This window comes from Ovis canadensis, chromosome 10 (assembly GCF_042477335.2).
Source record: "Ovis canadensis isolate MfBH-ARS-UI-01 breed Bighorn chromosome 10, ARS-UI_OviCan_v2, whole genome shotgun sequence".
In the NCBI taxonomy this organism is placed as follows: Eukaryota; Metazoa; Chordata; class Mammalia; order Artiodactyla; family Bovidae; genus Ovis; species Ovis canadensis.
Window position 1 is genome coordinate 42,731,039 of NC_091254.1, and position 22,956 is coordinate 42,753,994.

At 40.7% G+C, this 22,956-nt stretch overlaps 1 protein-coding gene and 1 pseudogene across 6 annotated transcripts in view; one reads left to right on the top strand and one right to left on the bottom strand.

The window, feature by feature from the left end:
- Nucleotides 1–22,956, bottom strand: part of PDS5B (PDS5 cohesin associated factor B) — a 178,591-nt gene that overhangs the window by 134,171 nt on the left and 21,464 nt on the right. The window lies entirely within an intron of this gene.
- LOC138446573 (malate dehydrogenase, cytoplasmic pseudogene) lies at nucleotides 15,396–16,387 on the top strand (annotated as a pseudogene).

Here is a 22,956-nt window from a genome sequence, read left to right on the forward strand (position 1 = left end):
GACAAACTGCCAATCATCTACCATATATTCTTCCTGACTAAAATCAACTCAACATTTTGTATCAGTGATGTCCAAACAAAGATGCTGGGTTTTGTTCTGTGTTTCTTTTATTTTCCTAAAACAGCTTTACTGAGATATAATTCCAATACCATTCAATTCACTCTGCATTTAAACACATTTTGTTTTTTCATTCATCTGTTGATGGACATTTGGGTTTGCTTCCACTGGTAGCTACTGTGAATAATACTGCTGCTGCTGCTGCTGCTAAGTCATTTCAGTCCTGTCCGACTCTGTGCAACCCCATTGATGGCAGCCCACCAGGCTCCCCCAGCCCTGGGATTCTCTAGGCAAGAACACTGGAGTGGGTTGCCATTTCCTTCTCCAATGCATGAAAGTGAAAAGTGAGAGTGAAGTCGCTCAGTCGTGTCCGACTCTTAATGACCCCATGGACTGCAGCCCACCAGGCTCCTCCGTCCATGGGATTTTCCAGGCAGGGGTACTAGAGGGGGGTGCCATTGCCTTCTCCAATAATACTGCTATGAACATGCATGTACAAATATCTCTTCAAGACCCTGGTTTCAATTCTTTATGGTATATACTTAGGATTTTATGGATTCTTTCCAATCCAGATTCTAGAGAAATGTCTGTTCATGTCCTTTCCCCAATTTTTAAATTGCTTGTTCTTTTATTGTAGAGCTCGAAAAGTCCTTTAAACATTCTGGATATCAGATATCCAGAAAATCTGGAAGTCCATATTAGATACGATTTGCAAGGTTTTTTCTCCCATTATGTAGCCTGTCTTTCACTTTCTTGATAATGTCCTTTGAGGCACAAAAGTTTCTAAGTTTTATGTAGTGAAACCAATCCATTTTTTTCTTTTATTCCTCATGCTTGCTGTTATCATATCTAAAAATCTAATATTAAATCTCCAAAGTCATGAAATGTTACTCTTGTATTTTCCTCTAAGCATTTATGGTTTTAGTTGTTTAGGTCATTGATCCACTTTGAATTTATTTTTATGTATTGTTTGAGATGGAATCCAACTTCACTCTTTTCCATGTAGAAATCCACCTAGCTGCTCCAGTTATCATCTGTTGAAGACTACCTTTTCCTGTTTATTTGGTGCCTTTTTTTTTTTTTTTGAAGTATAACTGACTTACAAGGCTATGTTAGTTTCAGGCGTACAGAAAGTGATTCAGATACACCTACTTATGTGTATGTTCTAAGTCACTTCAGCTGTGTTCAACTCTTTGCAATCCTATAGACTGTAGCACTAATTAAGATGACTCTGTCCATGGGATTCTCCAGGTAAGACAGAGTACTGGAATGCATTGCCATGACTTCCTCCAGGGGATCTTTCTGACCCAGAACCGTCTCTTATGGCTCCTGAATTGGCAGGCAGGTTCTTTACTACTAGCACCACCTGGGAAGCTCATGTATAAGAATACACACACATATATACTTTTTCAGATTATTTTCCATTATAGATAATTACAACATACCAAATATAGTTCCCTGTGCTACACTGCAGGTTCCTATTGCTTACTTCATACATAGTATACTTATATTTATAAATTCCAAGCTCCAAATTTATCCCCTCTCCCTTGTAGTTTCCCCTCTGTTGTTCAGTTTCTCAGCTGTATATGACTCTTTGTGATCCCATGAATTACAGCATGCCAGGCTTCCCTGTTCTTCACCATCTCCCAGACTTTGCTCAAATTCATGTCCACTGAGTTGGTAATGCTATCCAACAGCGTCCCCTGCTGCCCCATTCTCCCCTAGCCCTCAATCTCTCCCAGCATTAGGATCTTTTCTAATGTGTCAGCTCTTTGCATCAGGCGGCCAAAGTGCTGGAGCTTCAGCTTCAGCATCAGTTCTTCCAATGAATATTCAGGGCTGATTTCCTTTAGAATTGACTTGTTCAATCTTCTTACAGTCCAAGGGACTCTCAACAGTCTTCTCCAACATCACAATTCAAAAGCATCAATTCTTCAGCGTTCAGCCTTCTTTATGGTCCAACTCTCACATCCGTACATTACTGGAAAAACCACAGCTTTGACTACATGGACCTATGTTAACAAAATGATGTCTCTGCTTTTTAATATGCTGCCCAGGTTTGTTATAGCTTTTCTTCCAAGGAACAGGCATCTTTTAATTTCATGGCTGCAGTAAACATCCGCAGTGATTTGGAAGTCCAAGAATATAAAATCTGTCACTGTTTTCATTTTTTTCCCCATCTGCTTACCATGAAGTGATGGAACCAAATGCTGTGATCTTAGTTTTTTAAATGCCGAGTTTTAAGCCAGCTTTTTGACTCTCCTTTTTCACCCTCATCAAGAGGTCTTTAGTTCCTCTTCACTTTCTGCCATTAGGGTAGTATCATCTGTGTATCTGAGGCAGTTGATATTTCTCCCAGCAATCTTGATTTCAGTTTGTGATTCATCCAGCTCAGCATTTTGCACAATATATTCTGCATAGAAGTTAAATAAGCAGAGTGACAATATACAGCTTTAATGTACTCCTTTTCCCATTTTGAACCAGTCAATTGTTCCATGTCAATTTCTAACTGTTGCTTCCTGACCTGCATATAGGTTTCTCAGGAGACAAGTAAGGTGGCCTGGTATTCCCATCTCTTTAAGAACTTGTCACAGTTAATTGTGATCCACAGAGTCAAAGGTTTCAGTGTAGTCAATGAAACAGACATTTTTCTGGAATTCCCTTGCTTTTTCTAAGATCCAATGGATGATGGCAATTTGATCTCTGGTTCCTCTGCCTTTTTTAAATCTAGCTTGTTATCTGGAAATTCTTGGTTCACATACTGCTGAAGTCTAGCTTGAAGGATTCTGAGCATTACCTTGCTAGCATGTGAAATGAGTGCAATTCTGCAGTAGCTCATTCTTTGGCACTGACATGAATATTGACTTTTTCCAGTCCTGTGGCCACTGCTGAAATTTTCAAATTTGCTGAAATACTGGGTGCAGCACTTTTACATTATCTTTTAGGATTTGAAATAACTCAGCTTGAATTCCATCACCTCCACTAGCTTTGTTCATAGTAATGGTTTCCAGATGGCGCTAGTGGTCAAGAACCAGCCTGCCAAACAGGAGACAGAAGACGTAAGAGCAATGTGTCTGGGTAAGATCCCCTGGAGGAGGGCAGGGCAAACCACTCCAATATTCTTGCCTAGAGAATCCCATGGACAGAGGAGCCTGGCAGGCTACAGTCCACAGAGTTGCAACGAGTTGGACATGACTGAAGCAACTTAGCATGCACGTAACGCTTCCTAAGGCCTACTTGACTTCACACTCCAGGTCACCTGGCTCTAGGTGAGTGACCACACCATCATGGTTGTTTGAATCATTAAGACCTTTTTATATAGTTCTTCTGTGTGTTCTTGCCATGTTCTGTGTAGAGTTTTGACAAAACATGGGTCACTGGAGAAGGGAATGGCAAACCACTCCAGTATTCTTGCCTCAAGAACTCCATGAACAGTATGAAAAGTTACTCAATTATTTACTTGAAAATTAATTTTTAACCTTTTTTAAAAAACATTTTCTCAGAAAAACAAATGTGCAACAGGAAGAATATCAATACAGTAAATGGTTTTACTACCTTTTACTTTGAAAGACACTTCTCTTCAATCCCCTGGCAAATACACATTTTCTTCCACTAAAAGGGTTAAAAACTCACAGAAAATGAACTATATTTTTTAAATACCAATCAGAAATAAACTTTAAAATAAAGACTGTCTTCTGAGATGCGAACAGACAGCCCAGTAGACTAGCCTTGTACAAATATCTATAGCTTATCCCACAAAGATGGTTGATTTTCAGTCTTCTAAGTGCTACACCTACAGTTACCAAACTGTGCACCAAGACATCTCAGAACACCCTGGACTTCACAGCAAATTCACAGATGTTGTTGGATATTTTTAATTACCAAGGAGAACATAGCAACTGTTAACAGCTGTTAGACACCAAGTGAAGCACTAGCTCAAAGGAGTTCCATCTCAACATGGAATGATCTTTCTACACCCCTTTTGATGGTTACCATGTATCTTTGAGAAACTGGGTTTAGGCAGTTGATGTGATAAAAAGTACTGCATAGAAATCAATGTAAAACAGGAAATGCAGGTGGCAGTGTCTAATTCTAAGACTTCAGAACTTACACGTGCCCAAAAGGCACACATTGAAAATAAGAATAAACCTTTAAATCTTTTTCAGTAGAGTTTTTGATTTTACAGTGGTCAATGCATAATAACATTTCTCTCTCCTCTTCCCCAAATCAATTAATACGGCCAAATAAATAAAAACTATGGGAAAAAACTATAGCACTGTTAGCAATTAGATCACTGACAATGCTGATAGTCAACACAAGTAAAACCAGGTCGCAATAAACCACCCAGACTCAGAATTAGGGGATGGGGAGCTGAATGAAGATAGGAAGATAAAAGCTCCTTAGGTCTGCGCCATCACTATTAACAAACAAGCAAACAGAATCTTCCAATAGCATACTCTTATCACTGCTGCTGCTGCTGCTATTCACCTCAGTAGCGTCCGACTCAGTGCAACCCCATAGACGGGAGCCCATCAGGCTCCCCCGTCCGTAGGATTCTCCAGGCAAGAACACTGGAGAGGGCTGCCATTTCCTTCTCCAATGCATGAAAGTGAAAAGCGAAAGTGAAGTCGCTCAGTCATGTCCAACCCTCAGCGACCCCATGGACTGCAGCCTTCCAGGCTCCTCCATCCATGGGATTTTCCAGGCAAGAGTACTGGAGTGGGGTGCCATTGCCTTCTCTGACTCTTACCACTACAGCAACTCTTTTCCTAATTCCTGCTAATAACCTCAGGTCAAAAAACACAGCAAACAGGATTTTGAAAGTTCACGAGAAACCAAAACAAAATTAAGATAGGTAAAGACTACATCTGAGCTTTCCTGACTTGCAGATTGCAAGATAAAACAAGTTGGGATTTTGTGACACAAATGCTCTCTCAGCCATCTGTTTTGTTCACAGGAGACACAAGCCTTACCGGTGTGCTCCTAGCCCACACACCCTAAAAATAATCCTACTTTTAAAAGCCTGTCTCAGTTGATCTGAGAACACACAGATAAAGAACTATAGCTGCCCATTCCCTTAGAAGGACCCATCTGGAGAAAGTGACCCTAAATCATACAATAGCTAAAGAAGCCCACACCTGCTATCAATAATGACTAATTTAGAATTTCATTTACAACTATAACTGCATAAAGAAAAATCAACAAGCACATCAGAAGACTCAAGGAGTCCAAAAGAGGTACACAAAATAAGAATCAGAGCACAAGGCTACATAAAATAAAGTCAATACAAAAAGACACAACAGAAATACATTTTAAAATCTTCATTAATTTTAATGAAATTATTCAATGTATTCAAATAAAGGTGGATAGGTCTGTACATACAATAAGTAAAGTAAGCTGGAATGAAAAGTAGCAACAGTGAAATGAACATTCTAGTGACTTGAGAGCAGGACAGTTCAAACTGGAAGGGATGAAGGGAGAGAGAACTAAGTATCACCAGAAGCAGTGAAAAGCCCAACTGAGAAAACTGAACATCCATATCCAGTAGTATAGAGTCAGTGTATTATGAAAAGCCCAACTGATCCAGCAGAAAACTGTTACCATATTGCTGAACACACACCAAGAAAAATCCACAAGGACATTTCCATACTCCATCACTTCCATCAGTTCAGTTCAGTTCAGTCGCTCAGTCGTGTCCGACTCTTTGCGACCCCAAGAATCGCAGCACGCCAGGCTTCCCTGTCCATCACCAACTCCCGGAGTTCACTCAGACTCATGTCCATCGAGTCAGTAATGCCATCCAGCCATCTCATCCTCGGTCGTCTCCTTCTCCTCCTGCCCCAAATCCCTCCCAGCATCAGAGTCTTTCCCAATGAGTCAAATCTTCGCATGAGGTAGCCAAAGTACTGGAGTTTCAGCTTCAGCATCATTCCTTCCAAAGAAATCCCAGGGCCAATCTCCTTCAGAATGGACTGGTTGGATCTCCTTGCAGTCCTAGGGACTCTCAAGAGTCTTCTCCAACACCACAGTTCAGAAGCATCAATTCTTCAGCGCTCAGCCTTCTTCACAGTCCAACTCTCACATCCATACATGACCACTGGAAAAACCATAGCCTTGACTAGACGGACCTTAGTCGGCAAAGTAATGTCTCTGCTTTTGAATATACTATCTAGGTTGGTCATAACTTTTCTTTCAAGGAGTAAGCGTCTTTTAATTTCATGGCTGAAGTCACCATCTGCAGTGATTTTGGAGCTCAAAAAAATCAAGTCTGACACTGTTTCCACTCTTTCCCCATCTATTTCCCATGAAGTGATGGGACCAGAGGCCATGATCTTCATTTTCTGAACGTTGAACTTTAAGCCAACTTTTTCGCTCTCCTCTTTCACTTTCATCAAGAGGCTTTCTGGCTCCTCTTCACTTTCTGCCATAAGGGTGATGTCATCTGCGTATTTGAGGTTATTGATATTTCTCCCGGCAATCTTGATTCCAGCTTGTGTTTCTTCCAGTCCAGCATTTCTCATGATGTATTCTGCGTAGAAGTTAAATAAGCAGGGTGACAATATACAACCTTGACGTACTCCTTTTCCTATTTGGAACCAGTCTGTTGTTCCACGTCCAGTTCTAACTGTTGCTTCCGACCTGCATATAGGTTTCTCAAGAGGCAGGTCAGGTGGTCTGGTATTCCCATCTCTTTCAGAATTTTCCACAGTTTATTGTGATCTGCACAGTCAAAGGCTTTGGCATAGTCAATAAAGCAGAAATAGATGTTTTTCTGGAACTCTCTTGCTTTTTTGGTGATCCAGCGGATGTTGGCAATTTGATCTCTGGTTCCTCTGCCTTTTCTAAAACCAGCTTGAACATCAGGGAGTTTACGGTTCACGTATTGCTGAAGCCTGGCTTGGAGAATTTTGAGCATTACTTTACTAGCATGTAAGATGAGTGCAATTGTGCGGTAGTTTGAGCATTCTTACAAGACCTTTTAGAACTAACAGCCAAAAAAGATGTCCTTTTCATTATAGGGGACTGGAATGCAAAAGTAGGAAGTCAAGAAACACCGGGAGTAACAGGCAAATTTGGCCTTGGAATGCGGAATGAAGCAGGGCAAAGACTAATAGAGTTTTGCCAAGAAAATGCACTGGTCATAGCAAACACCCTCGTCCAACAACACAAGAGAAGACTCTACACATGGACATCATCAGATGGTCAACACCGAAATCAGATTGATTATATTCTTTGCAGCCAAAGATGGAGAAGCTCTATACAGTCAACAAAAACAAGACCAGGAGCTGACTGTGGCTCAGATCATGAACTCCTTATTGCCAAATTCAGGCTCAAACTGAACATAGTAGGGAAAACCGCTAGACCATCACTTCCATACTCCCTACCTATCCAACCCCGTAACAACAGTATGCTGACACTTGGGCAGTAAGCAGTATGCACATGCAGAGGCCAGAGAGTAAACGTCTCTATCAGCATTGCGCCACCTGGAAGGAAAGCTGAGCCTGAAAGTCATCCTTAAAGTTCCCAGGGCATAAATCCTGTTATCTGAGCAGATACAAAAACCAATCTTCTGTGGGTTCAAAAAAACCTTCTCAGTGTATTCTCCCAAATCTTCCACATACTAAGCTCAACAAAACATGAGTCGTACTCAAGGATCAACAAACACACAAGGAAAAGAACATCACTGAGAGACTGAAGCACCACTGAATTCAGATATCAAAATTTAATCAACAAAAGGCAAAATATAGCTGAAATATTTAAGAAATGTTTCTAAATGAAATTATAAAATATGATAACAGAAAAAGGATGCTGAAAATAACCAGAAAGACTAGGGTGGGGAAAGAAAACAAAAAAATGTAATGAAAAGTAATGGCTTATTTCAAACTCTCAATTGACCAGTTAAAGATGGATGTGTTTTAAAAGGCAGCTATATATATCACAGCGCTGTACAACAGAAGTTTCTGCAATGGAAATGTTCTGTATCTCCAATGTCCAACATGATAGCTACTAGCTACAATTAACACTTGAAATGTGACTAGTAAGTCTAAGAAACTGGATTTTTAATTTTATTTAATTATCATTAATTTACACTCAAACTTCCAAACGTGGCTAGTGAGTACTACATTGGACAGTGTAGCTACATTATGACCAAAATGGGTTTTTCCTAATAATGCAAGGTTTTGGTTTAGACCCAGAAAAATCTATCAACATAATTTACAATATCAAGATGCTGAAGAAAGAAAGAAACTTATCTCAACACATACAGGTATCAATACCCATTTGTTAAAAATACAAGAAAATATGCTTACGAACAAAGGCATTCTACTAAAAACCAGAACCAAACATCATTCTTAATGGAGAAACATCCTCTAAAGCCAGAAACACTAGTAACTCCTCTACCACTTGTCCTTCACGCGTGCTTAGTCGTGTCCAGCTCTTTGTGATCCCATGGACAGGAGCCTGGCAGGCAAGAATTTTCCGGGCAAGTATGCTGGAGTGAGCTGCCATTTCCTCCTCCAGGGGATTTTCCCGATCCAAGGATAGAACCAGCATCTCCCATATTGGCAGGCAGATTCTTTATCACTAAGCCACCCAGGAAATCACTGGAAATCACTACTCCTCTTTAATATTTACCTGAAGATTCTATCTAGTACATTAAGAAAAGGAAACCAATAGCATAAGGAATAGAAAGAAACTAGTCTCATTATTTGCTGCATAGAAACTCATAAATAGCAAAATATTAAAAACAGTATGCAAAATCTACTGCATTTCCATATACCAGTCAAAGCAACTGAAAATGTAACTTAAAATAAAAAAGTGTATCTCAAGGTATACCTTTAAGATATAATGAAACATATTTAATAAAGAACTATATGATGAAAACTCTAAAACCTTACTAAAAAACATTATATAAAATCTAAATGCTTATAAAGATGTACTATGTTCAAATCATTAACATGTTTGATATCAAAGATGTCAATTTTCCCCCAAAGTGAAAGTGAAGTTGCTCAGTCGTGTCCAACTCTTTGCGACCCCATGGACTGTAGCCTACCAGGCTCCTCAGTCCATGGAATTTTCCAGTCAAGAGTACTGGAGTGGGTTGCCACTTCCTTCTCCAGGGGATCTTCCTGACCCAGGGATCGAACCTGGGTCTCCCGCATTGCAGACAGACGCTTTTACCGGCTGAGCCACCAATCATTACATTAACATGTTTGATATCAAAGATGTCAATTTTCCCCCAAAGTATCTTATAAATAATGCGAGAGCACCTGAAAGACTTTAGCACTAGATTTAAAAATTATTTGTATGCGCAAAAAGCCAAAACACATGTGAAGAAGTGGGGGGAATTTGCTCTAACAGAAAGCAAAAGTTTTTATGGTGAGGACAGACAAACAGATTTTGGAACAGAAGTGAGTCCAAAAATAAACCAATACACATATGGTAACTTGACTGTGATAGAGTTAGTTTTGCAGTCAATACAGAAAAGGTGTACCCTTTAATGAAAGAATCTGAATATTCATAAAGAAAAAAATGGATTTCAACCTCTTTCCTACTACTGATGGGAGAAAAAAGAAAAACAAAAGGAATTCAGTAAAATGAAAGGAAAAGACAAAGTTTTAAGACAAGAGACATGCTTTTATTACCCCTGATGGAATGATTTCTTAAACCAAGTTAATATAATACAGAAATCATGAAATAAAAAATTGATAAGCTTTCAGTTCAGTTCAGTCACTCAACTGTGTCCAACTATTTGCAACCCCATGGACTACAGCACAGCAGGCCTCCCTGCCAATCACCAACTCCCGGAGTTTACTCAAACTCATGTCAATTGAGTCAGCGATGCCATCCAACCACCTCATCTTCTGTGTCCCTTTTATCCTCTCGCCTTCAGTCTTTCTCAGCATCAGAGTCTTTTCAAATAAGTCAGTTCTTCGCATCAGGTGGCCAAAGTATTGGAATTTCAACTCTGCATCAGTCCCTTCAATGAATATTCTGGATATATTCGTATCCAATGAATATGACTTCCTTTAGGATGGACTGGTTGGACCTCCTTGCTTTCCAAAGGACTCTCAAGAGTCTTCTCCAACACCACAGTTCAAAAGCATCAATTCTTCGGCATTCAGCTCTCTTTATAGTCCAACTCTCACATCCATACATGACTACTGGAAAAACCATAGCTTTGACTAAATGGATCTTTGTTAGCAAAGTAATGTCTCTGCTTTTTAATATGCTCTCTAGGTTGGTCATAACTTTTCTTTCAAGGAGCAAGCATCTTTTACTTTCATGGCTACAGTTACCATCTGCAGTGATTTTGGAGCCCCCCAAAATAAATCTGTCACCGTTACCACTGTATCCTCATCTATTTGCCATGAAGTAATGGGACCAGAAGCCATGATCTTAGTTTTCAGAAAGTTGAGTTTTAAGCCAACTTTTTCACTCTCCTCTTTCACTTTAATCAAGAGGCTTGATAAGCTTTACTTCATTAAAATACCTCAATATGGGAGAATATATTTACAATTCAACTTTTTTTTTAAAGCTAGTAACCAGAATATATACAAAGAATGCCTGTCAATATGGAGGAAAAACACAACCCAACAGAAACAAAAAGTCACTATCAGGTGCATTACAAAAGAGGGAAAAATACCCATTAAACATTTGACAAGTATTCCCTTTCTTCCTTGTAATGAGAAAATAAAAATTAAGACCAAGTAAGGAAGGATTTTGACACATAGTTAAGTCACTCAGTCGTGTCCAACTCTTTGCGACCCTATGCAGTATGTGACACATACTGAACCAGCAAAAATTCAAACAGGTAATAATGCCATTATTAAACCAGATGCTAGCAAGGGAATGAAACTGCCACAGTTGCTTTAAACTACTCTTATTTAATCCTTGAGATTCAGTAGGGCCCAGCCTCCTCCCAAGCACAGGTAACAAACCTGAGCTCCACTTGCAAAAAAGAAACCAACAACACTGTTTCCCACACTGGCCCCTTCCTTTCCAATGCACATGATTTTCAATGTTTGTAACTCTTATTTATCTCATATTTTTATACTGCCAAGACACCCAAACAATGTGGGCATGTGCCTGCCTCCTCTACGACCATTACACTTCTCTTTGATAATGAAGCTGCAATTAATTCAAGGTAGTAGTCATTTTTGTTGCTGTTCAGTCACTCAGTCGTGTTTGACTTTTTGTGACCCCATGGACTGCAGCATGCCAGGCCTCCCTGTCCATCACCAATTTTCAGAGCTTGCTCAAACTCATGTCCATCGAGTCAGTGATGCCATCCAACCATCCCATCCTCTGTCATCCACTTCTCTCGCCTTCCGTCTTTCCCAGCATCAGGGTCTTTTCTAATAAGTTGGCTCTTTGCATCATGTGGCCAAAGAACTGGAGCTTCAGCATCCAACTCAATTACATAGACCCCAAATGGCCAATATAACCCCAAATAACTCCACCTCTCTGGAGAGTTAATAAACCATTTACAGTACAACAGATTTAAGCTGACAGTTCAGTTCAGTCACTCAGTTGTGTCTGACTCTTTGCGACCCCATGAATCACAGCACGCCGGGCATCCCTGTCCATTAGCAACTCCCGGAGTTTACCCAAACTCATGTGCATCGAGTCAGTGATGCCATCCAGCCATCTCATCCTCTGTCGTCCCCTTCTCCTCCCACCTTCAATCTTTCCCAGCATCAGAGTCTTTTCCAATAAGTCAGTTCTTCACATCAGGTGGCAAAAGGACTGGTGCTTCAGCATCAATCCTTCCAATGAATATTCAGGACCAATTTCCTTTAGGATGGACTGGTTTGATCTCCTTGCAGTTCAAGGGACTCTCAAGAGTCTTCTCCAACACCATAGGTTCAAAAGCATCAATTCTTAAGTGCTCAGCCTTCTTTATGGTCCAACTCTCACATTCATATACAACTACTGGAAAAAGTATAGCTTTGACTAGACAGACCTTTGTCAGTAATGTCTCTACTTTTTAATATGCTGTCTAGGTTTGTCATAGCCTTTCTTCCAAGAAACAAGTATCTTTTAATTTCATGGCTGCAGTCACCATCTGCAGTGATTTTGGAGCCCCAAAAATAAAGTCTGTCACTGTTTCGATTGTTTCCCCATCTATTTGGCATGAAGTGATGGAACCGGATACCATGATCTTCATTTTCTGAAAGTTGAGTTTTAAGCCAGCTTCTTCACTCTTCTCTTTCACTTTCATCAAGAGGCTCTTTAGTCCTTCGCTTTCTGCCATAAGGGTGGTGTCATGTGCATATCTGAGGTTATTGATATTTCTTCCAGAAATCTTGATTCCAGCTTGTGCTTCATCCAGTCCAGCGTTTCACATGAGGTACTCAGTATATTAAGTTAAATAAGCAAGGTGACAATATACAGCCTTGACGTACTCCTTTCTCAATTTGGAACCAGGCCGTTGTTTCATGTCCAATTCTAACTGTTGCTTCTTGACCTGCATATAGATTTCTCAAGAGACAGGTAACGTGGTCTGGTATTCCATCCCTATAAGAATTTTCCACAGTTTGTCATGACCCACACATTCAAAGGCTTTAGCATAGTCAGTAAAGCAGATGTTTTTCTGGAAATCTGCTCCAGGAAGGGGATTTACGACAACTGAGTTCTTCAAGGAAGCTCCGCTTTTAGGCAGATAAAGAGACCTCAGGAACTCAAATGTTTTCTTCTCAAAATAATTTTAATACCATGAGAGCTTATTTCTGGATCTCTTTATATGTCAAGATAATAGCAAGAGAAGAGAGAGACTGGGCTCAACTCTAAATACAACAAGGATAAGTGGAGATTTATAACTAAAAAACAAAAAGACAAAAACGTTCATGTTTCAAAGGTAACATCAAAAAAGTGAAACGTCTACCAACAGAATATATATAAATCATATATATCTGCTAAGGGGCTTGTATCTAAAATACATTAAAAAAACTACTAAAACTCAACTGTAAAATGGACATAGGAACTGAATAGCTTTCCAAAGAAGATACTGGATTGCTCCACATCGTCAAGAGGAAAGGCAAATCAAAACCACAATGAGATACCCGCTCACACCCACTAGAATGGCTATAAACAATTATCCCTCAATCAAAAATAAGTAATTTTTTAAAAAAAACAGACAATAACAAGTGTGGGCAAGGATGTAAAGAATTAAAATCTTCATACACCGATACCAAGAATGTAAAATGGTGTAACAGTTTTGAGATTTCCTCTAACAGTTAAATGAAGTTAATGTATGATCCAGCAATTCCATTCGTAGGTATATACTCAAGAGAAATAAAAACATATGTCAGTATATAAACTTATACATGAATGATCATTATAGTATTACTCAATAATAGATAAAATGGCAACAACCAAGATGCCCATCAGTTAATCAATGGATAAAATACAGTCTACCCATATAATGGAGTATTTGGCAATAACAAGAAATGAAGTATGATATATACTTCAAAATTGTTGAACTTTGACAACATCAAGCTAAAGACATAATTACAAAGAATCAAGTATTAAATGATTCCATTAATATGAAATGTACTGAATAGGGAGATCTACAGAGACAGAAAGCAGATTAATGGTTGAAGTGGGGAGGGGAAAGGGGAATGAAACGTTAGGGGGTACTGGCTAAGAGGTGTTGGTTTCTTTGAGGGGTAATGAAATGTTCTAAATTGACTGCAGTAGCAAATGCACAACTCTGTAAATACACTAAACCACTGAGCTGTACACGTTAAATCAGTGAACTGTATGGTATGAACTACACCTAAACAAAGATGTTTACAACACCAATGGGATGAAAGCGATAATAAATCATATAAGCAAAGAAGAGAAGGCTGAAAGTGTACACCTGGGATAAGGAAACCTTCTCTGAAAAATTTCACTGGAGCTAAATTTTGAAAAAGATGCACAAAGGTGCCCACAGAACAAACCTAGGAGAGCATTTCACGTGAAATTAAAAGCATGTGCAGATGCACAGCCATGCAAGAGAATATGACAGTCCTGGATAATTTCCCACAGCCAGAACTCAGAAATTCTGTTGTGAAGTTTCTGCTGCAGAGGCAAACAGAGACAGATTCGCCAAAAGCCCTGAATCCTCCCCTTCACTGTTTTTAACTTGCAGTTATTTATTTTGGCCTTGCTGGGTCTTTGTTGTTGCAAGGACTTTTCTAATTGTGGCAGAAGGGCTTAGCTGCCCCGTCGCATGTAGGATCTGTGACCAGGGATTGAACTCATGTCCCGTGTACCGGGAGATTCTTAACTGGACCACCAGGAAAGTCCCTCAATTTTATTTTTTCTTGTAAGCGAGGTGAAGTTAACATTTTAACCAAGGGAATAAAATGATCAAATGTCTTGTACATCAACTATTTTGACAGTCCCTGGAGAACAGACTGGAAAAAGGTAGGAATGGAGTTAAGAGATTGATTCGGAGGCTGCAATATTAATTTAAGAAAAAATAATGAGCTCTTTTTTGTGGCACCTCGGAGGTGGTGAGCAGCTTCAGGATGAAACTGAAGATCTCTTTTCCAGACATTAGATGCCAGAAACTCATTGAAGACGATGAGAGTGAACTTTGTACTTTATGAGACACGTGTAACCACAGAAGTTGTTGCTAATGCTCTGGGCGAAGAATGCAAGGGTTAGTTCTGTGGCAAGTCAGTGGTGGGAATGACAAACAGGTCTCCACATTTTTTCACCTATGGCCATATCCATCTGCTACTAATGGGCAGTCCTGCAAAGACCTGGAAGACCGGAAAGAAAGTGCAAACATGTTCAGGGTTACATTGTGAACACCCATCTAAGTGTTTTCAATTTGTCATTTTTTTTTTTAGAGGGAGAAAAGGAATATTCCTGCAGACACTGATACTGCTGTGGCTCAACAACTGGGAACCAAAACAGAACTCCCAAACTGCTAGAATTACCAAACTTTTCAATCTCTCTAAAGACCATAATGCTCGCAAGCATGTTGTGAGAAGGCCCCCTAACAAACAGGGTTCAAACCCTAGGGCCAAGGCACACAAGAGTCAGTGTCTGTATTTCGCACGTTCTGCAACACAAACACCAGCACGCTGCCCTGAGGAAACGGTGCACCGAGAAAAACAAGGGCAGGCTGCAGAATACGCTAAACTTGTGGCCAAGAAAGTGGAGGAGGCCAAAGAAAAGTGCCAGAAAGAGACTACCAAGAGACGGAGGCCGTTCTCTCTGCGAGCTTCCACCTCTGATGCCAGTCAAAACTAAGATGTGAGTTGCTTCCAGGACAGAGGTGACCCGACTGCCTGATGCTCCCTCGGCAGGTGCAGGAAGTCGCCACACCCTTCCCAATCATGTCTGAACCAATCCAAGTCCTTGTGACTGGAGGAGCTGGTCCAATTGCATATTCACTGTTGCACAGTATTGGAAATGGATCTGTCTTCGGTAAAGGCCGGCCTATCATTCTCGGCGGCTGGGTATCACTCCCATCACTCCCATAATGGGTGGCCTGATGGAGCTGCAAGGCTGTGCCCTGCCCCTCCTGAAAGATGGCATCACAACAGATAAAGAAGAGATTGCCTTCAAAGACCTGGATGTGGCCATTCTTATGGGCTCCATGCCAAGAAGGGATGGCATGGAGTGGAAAGATTTACTCAAAGCAAATATGAAAATCTTCAAATGCCAGGGTGTAGCCTTGGACAAATATCCCAAGAAGTCTAGTTAAGGCCTTGGTGGTGGGAAACCCAGCCGATACCAACTGCCTGACTATCTCTAAGTCGGCGCCATCCATTCCAAAGGAGAACTTCAGTTGCTTGACTCGTTTGGATCACAACCAAGCTAAAGCTCAGACTGCTCTTAAACTTGGAGTGACTTCTGAGGATGTAAAGAATATCATCATCTGGGGAAACCATTCCTCAACTCAGTATCCAGATGTTAACCATGCCAAGGTGAAACTGGAAGGAAAGGAAGTTGGTGTTTATGAAGCTCTGAAAGATGACAGCTGGCTCAAGGGAGAATTCATGAGGGCCGTGCAGTAGCACGGTGCTGCTGTCACCAAGGCGCAGAAGGTGCCCAGCGCCACGCCAGCTGCAAAAGCCATCTGGGACCACGTCAGATACATCTGGTTTGGAACCCCAGAGAGTCTGTGTCCATGGGCATTATCTCTGATGGCAACTCCTATGGTATTCCTGATGATCTGCTTTACTCGTTCCCTGTTACAATCAAGGATAAGACCTAGAAGGTTATTGAAGGTCTCCCTATTAATGATTTCTCATGTGAGAAGATGGGTCTTACTACAAAGGAAGAAGAGAAAGAAACTGCATTTGAATTTCTTGCCTCTGCCTGACTAGACAATCATTTCAATGTTACTAAATGCTCCAAAGCTGAAGAACCTGTCGTCTTTGACTCTAGTGCGAAATAATAAATGACATACTCAAATTACTTGTGAAAAACAACACACTTTAAAGATTGTGTGCTTCTAGGCACAACTTTGTGACAGCTTATTATAATGCTGCTACTGCCTCATTCTAAAATAAATATATATTCAAGTGAAAAGAAAAACAAAACCAAGATGTTCTCAGAGTTAACAATAGGTCAGATGTTAAAAAGAGAAAAGAAACAACAACAACAAAATAGGAGGATCTGCACTAAACCAGAAGCAATAAGCATACAGGAGAGGAGACAATGTGAGGAAAAAAAGTAATTTCAATAACTAACTGGAGAGAAAAGAAAAGACAATTAAGGAATGAAAATCAGGAGTAACGTCAAACTTCAGATGTTGATTTGAGGGTAACCAACATTGAATAGAAACCATAGAAATGAATGACATTGTGCAAGAAAAGCTCAGAATGGAAAAGGGGGAGAAAAAAAGACAAAATACTGTGGAATAGTTTTTCCTCAAATTGAACCATCCCTATATAACCAATTCACATCAGTAAAATCCATAATCAGTGTATTAAGAAACTAACCATAAAGGTCAATACTACTTCACGAAAAAATTAGATGGCTCTAAAAAGAGAAGGGTGATAATTTCAGTCTCATTTAGTCTTTTCAATTGAAAAGTTTTTACAGTTTCAACCTAAACACAGCAGCGTGTAATAATAAAGAGGAAAAGGAATAACAACATACTTCATACCTACCTAGCCTGAGCCAGTTCCAAACACTTAACCTCTATTAATTCATTTAATCCTCAACACAACCATGTGACCAAGGTATGCAATCTCCTTTCCTAGAAAGTGAGGCATAAAGAGGTTAAATAATTTGCCCAAGGGTAAAAGGCCCAAAAGGTGTGGGACAAGGACTAACAAAGCTCCAGAGGCCACGTTTTACCACTGCACTGGCTCTCAAAATCAAGTATTAGACTTTCAGGGCGAAAACAAAAAAACATGTTGGTTCAAATGTTGGGTCTACCACAAACCTTGGCATATTGATAACTTAAGCAATTCAGTCTGTCTCCTCAGCTATAAGAAGGAAATAATGATAGCATCATAGGATCACTGTAAGTATTTTAAGACATAAATACAACACACTCAATTATTACCTTCCATGACTTGCCTGATGGTTCAGATGGTAAAGAATCTAACTGCAATGTGGGAGACCTGGGTTCAGCCCCTGGATTGGGAAGATCCCCTGGAGAAGGGAACAGCTACCCACTCCAGTATTCTTGCCTGGAGAACTCCATGGACAGAGGAGCCTGCCAGGATACAGTCCATGAGGGTCGCAAAGAGTTGGACACAATTGAGCGACTTTTACTTTCACTTACTACCAAACAATAATAACAAACATATACTGAGCACATATTGGCAGACATCAAGACACAACCAAAGACACTTCACACAGATTATTTTATCTGATCTTCAAAATAGTCTCAACAAGAATCATTACTCTCCTAGCCATTTTTACAGGTTAGCAAACAGACTCAAAGAGATGAAGAGCCTTGTGTATGGTCAAGGTCTATGGTAAAATGGCTATAAAATGGCTCCAATTCTCCACCCCTCCTAGATTCAACTCCTGGCAATGTGATAATGCAGCTCCCCCCATCAAGAGGTAGAGCTGATTTCCCCATATCCTGAATCTTGTCTGGCCTCACAACTTGACTTGAACCAACAGAACGTGGCAGAAGTGATGTTGTGTCAGTTCCCAGGGTGAGGTCTCCTTGTTTCCTCTCTATCCTAGACGACATCAACTCAGCTGAAATGAGCCAAATCTAGCCCAGATCATCGGAACCACCCATGTGACCTACAGATTCAGGAGTAATAACACACACTCATTTTAAGCCATTGACAATGGGGGGGAGGGATTGCTACAGAGCAATAGTTAACTGAAACTTAGGATAAGCATGACTGTAGCCATGAAATTAAAAGACGCTTACCTCTTGGAAGGAAAGTTATGACCAACCTAGACAGCATATTAAAAAGCAGAGACATTACTTTGCCAACAAAGGTCCGTCTAGTCGAAGCTATGATTTTTCCAGTGGTCATGTATGGATGTGAAAGTTGGACTATAAAGAAAGCTGAGCACCAAAGAATTGATGCTTTCGAACTGTGGTGTTGGAGAAGACTCTTGAGAGTCCCTTGGACAGCAAGGAGATCCAACCAGTCCATCCTAAAGGAAATCAGTCCTGGGTGTTTATTGGAAGGACTGATGTTGAAGCTGAAACACCAATACTTTGGCCACCTGATGCAGAGAACTGACTCACTGGAAAAGACCCTGATGCTGGGAAAGATTGAAAGTGGGAGGAGAAGGGGACGACAGAGGATGAGATGGCTGGATGGCATCACCGACTCAATGGACGTGAGTTTGGGTAAACTCCAGGAGTTGATGATGGACAAGGAGGCCTGGTTTGCTGCGATTTATGGGGCTGCAAAGAGTCGGACACGATTGAGCGACTGAACTGAACTGAGGAGGGGTGAAATTTAAAGCCAGGTAGTCTGACTCCAGGCTCACCCTCATCACTGCATTATTATAATTTCTAGTTTCAGAGTAGATATAACACACAATGCTACTGTACTATTTTCAGTTGTGAAAATAAATGAAGTCATTTATGTTCACTGTTCTATATTCTTTAAAATTAATTTATAAAAGCTCAAAATAGTAAATGTAAGTCTCACCCTAGAGGTAAACAAACAAATTTAAAAATCTAAAAAGTATATCAGATCTAGATTCAAAACTCAACTGTTACCAACCACCAGTCCATTATTAAATACTGTATAGTAAAAAAGTAAAAAAGAAAAAAAATAACGCACATTTTGAATATATTTACACTACTTTCAAAGTAAGTATTTAGTAGTACAGGGTATCCTGATTAACTCCCCAAGTATTATGAAATGTGCCTATATTAATTTATATTAACTGACTGTCACTCTAAACTAATTCACTTTGCTTCCCAATTCACTCGCACATACAGCACACCATATCACTTAGCCACCTATATGCATCTATGGCCACATAGCTCCTTTGTTAGATTTTAGTTTCCACCAAGGAATGCAGAAATGATTCCATTAAACTGGAAGTTAAGACTGCCACCCAGCCACTTTGGGTTATTCATGCCAAGGAATCAACAAACAAAGAAGGGGTTACAGGCCGATTAGGGTGACTGACCTCACAATCAAGGGAAGTCTAGCGCCTACTACACAAGAGGGGCTCCCAGAAAGTATGTCTGGAATGCAGGAGTTCCTCTGGGAGGCCACTTAGTATTTCCATGTACTGTGATTAAAGTCAATGGCAACAATCAGGCAGGACTGCTAATGACCCAGACCCTTAAGGAATGAAGATTCAGGTCACCCCATCAGGCAAGAAGCCACCATCAGCTGAGACACTGCCAAGAACAGAGGGAATGCGGAGTGACAGCGGAGAGTAATTACAGACAGCAACTACTACCACATGGTTAGTTGTAGAAATTAAAATTCTAATGAGTATTTCTTCTTTTTATGATACAAAATATTTCTATTTCTATTAAACTGCTTTATCTCCCTCTTGATAATCATCTGATAGTACCTAATCACATATCATATCTTGGTATCTGAGTTACAGGAAGTTAAGCAGAAAATGTGACACAGACAGAAAAGAAATTAACCCACCTATGGATAAAGAGATTTTGTATTCTCTCTTAAAGAGAGAATTGTTATCAGACGAATGTTTAAGATGAATGTTATCTTAAAGAGAGTATGTTATCAGATGAACAAAGGATAGTTGCGTTATGTTCACCAGAAGTATAATTTCACAATTGTCTTTATTTGTAAGATAAATACAATGAAAAGAGGTGTGCATTGGTGCCATGGTGACAAAGGATGGTCTGTGATGGCTTTTTACCTTGCTGGGTAGCAACTACATTTTTCCAAACACATTTTTCATGATTCTGGGTTCAGTTCAGTTCAGTTCAGTCACTCAGTCGTGTTTGACTCTGCGACCCCAGGGACTGCAGCATGCCAGGCCTCCCTGTCCATCACAAACTCCCGGAGCCTACTCAAACTCATGTCCATCGAGTCGGTGATGCCATCCAGCCATCTCATCCTGTCGTCCCCTTTTCCTCCTGGCTTCGATCTTTCCCAGCATCAGAGTCTTCTCCATTGAGTCAGTTCTTCACATCAGGTGCCCAAAGTGTTGGGAGTTTCATCTTCAGCATCAGTCCTTCCAATGAATATTCACGACTGATTTCCCTTAGGATGGACTGGTTGGATCTCCCTGCAGTCCAAGGGACCCTCAAGAGTCTTCTCCAACACCACAGTTCAAAAGAATCAATTCTTTGGTGCTCAGCTTTCTTTATAGTCCAGCTCTCACAATCATACACAACTACTGAAAAAACCATATAGCTTTGACTAGATAGACCTTTGTTGGCAAAGTAATATCTGTGCTTTTTAATATGCTGCCACAGAGGATGAGATGGCTGGATGGCATCCCTGACTTGATAGACGTGAGTCTGAGTGAACTCAGGGAGTTGGTGATGGACAGGGAGGCCTGGCGTGCTGCGATTCATGGGGTCGCAAAGAGTCGGACACGACTGACAGACTGAACTGAACTGAGGTTGGTCATAACTTTTCTTCCTTTTAATTTCATGGCTGCAGTCACCGTCTGCAGTGATTTTGGAGCCCCCCAAAAAATAAAGTCTGACACTGTTTCCCCATCTATTTCCCATGAAGTGATGGGACCAGATGCCATGATCTTCATTTTCTGAATGTTGAGCTTTAAGCCAACTTTTTCACTCTTCTCTTTCACTTTCATCAAGAGGCTTTTTAGTTCCTCTTCACTTTCTGCCATAAGGGTGGTGTCATGTGCATATCAGAGGTTATTGATTTCTCCCAGCAATCTTGATTCCAGCTTGTGCTTCATCCAGCCCAGCATTTCTCATAATGTGCTCTGCGTATACACCCTGTGACAATATACACCCTGGGTTCTTGGTTAGAGTTAGCTTTAAAAATAAAAAAATCAATCCCCACGAGATGCAGAAGACAAAAGAGAAGCAGCCCCCAGGTTTGGAATGCTAAAGCAAGTTCAGGCATTATGGCAGCCCTCAGACATTGTCAAGGATCTCTGGGCTCAGCCTCACTGGCACAGGCAGCAACTGGGCCTACAGTTTTCCTAGCTTCTGTCAGGCCCCATCTTTGCTTTTCCAAGTAATCCTGAGGCAGGCTCTTGTGCATCTGCAGAGTTAGGTGTGTCACTACAGGACACCTACATCATCAAGGTTACAGGTGTGGAAGCAGTGAGGGCCACAAAGGCTCAAGTTTGGGCTCACAGGTTTCAACGCATTTCTATAAGTTCCCAAAATTCTTTGTAGTTCCAGTTTAACCTTACTCTCCATCACTCCATGTCCGTGTTCCGTTCCCAGTTCCCAGCCTTGCTGACATCAAGCCCAGCATCAGATTCAGTGTATACAACCAGTTCCTACAACTGTGAAACATTCAAAAAACGAAAATCATGGCATCCACTCCCATCACTCCATAGCAAACAGATGCGGGAAAAGTGGAAACAGTGACAGATTTTATTTTCCTGGGCTCCAAAATCACTACAGATGGTGACTGCAGCCATGAAATTAAAACACACTTCCTCCCTGGAAGAAAAGCTATGACAAACCTAGACAGCATATTAAAAAGCAGAGATATCAGTTTTCCAACAAAGGCCTGCAGAGTCAAAGCCACAGTTTTTTCAGTAATCATATACAAATGTGAGAGTTGGACCATAAAGAAGAACTGATGTTTTACAACTGTAGTGCTGGAGAAGACTCTTAGAGTCCCTTGGGCAGCAGAGAGGTCAACACATTTTAGTACTTTTTTATAAATACCAAGAGAAGTAAAAGTCAAACACAACCGAAAACAACGTTTTCTTCCAATAGTACCTAGTCCCGGGTTCCACTGCTATCTATCAGAGGCTGGTGCTAAGAAAGGGGAAAAGAAACAGCAGAAGAAATATGGCTGTCCCTTTCACAAGTTTTTGCAAACACTGTTCAGCTCCAGGTTTTTCATTAAATAATTACCTACTTAATCCAAATACATGATGTAATTGAAGAAATAGTGAGTCTCTATCTTATTCTAAAAACACAGGCCTAAAACAAACAAGGTGTGTGTTAAGTCAGCAACTGCGCTTCAGGCCAGTGTGAAATGAATGAAAATGAGTCTGAAGAATTCTAACAGCTTTTATCAACTCATTGCTGCTGCTGCTGCTGCTGCTGCTGCTGCTAAGTCACTTCAGTCATGTCCGACTCTGTGTGACCCCACAGATGGCAGCCCACCAGGCTCCCCCATCCCTGGGATTCTCCAGGCAAAAACACTGGAGTGGGTTGCCATTTCCTTCTCCAATGCATGAAAGTGAAAAGTGGAAGTGACGTTGCTCAGTCACGTCCGACTTAGCGACCCCATGGACTGCAGCCTACCAGGCTCCTCCGTCCATGTGATTTTCCAGGCAATAGTACTGGAGTGG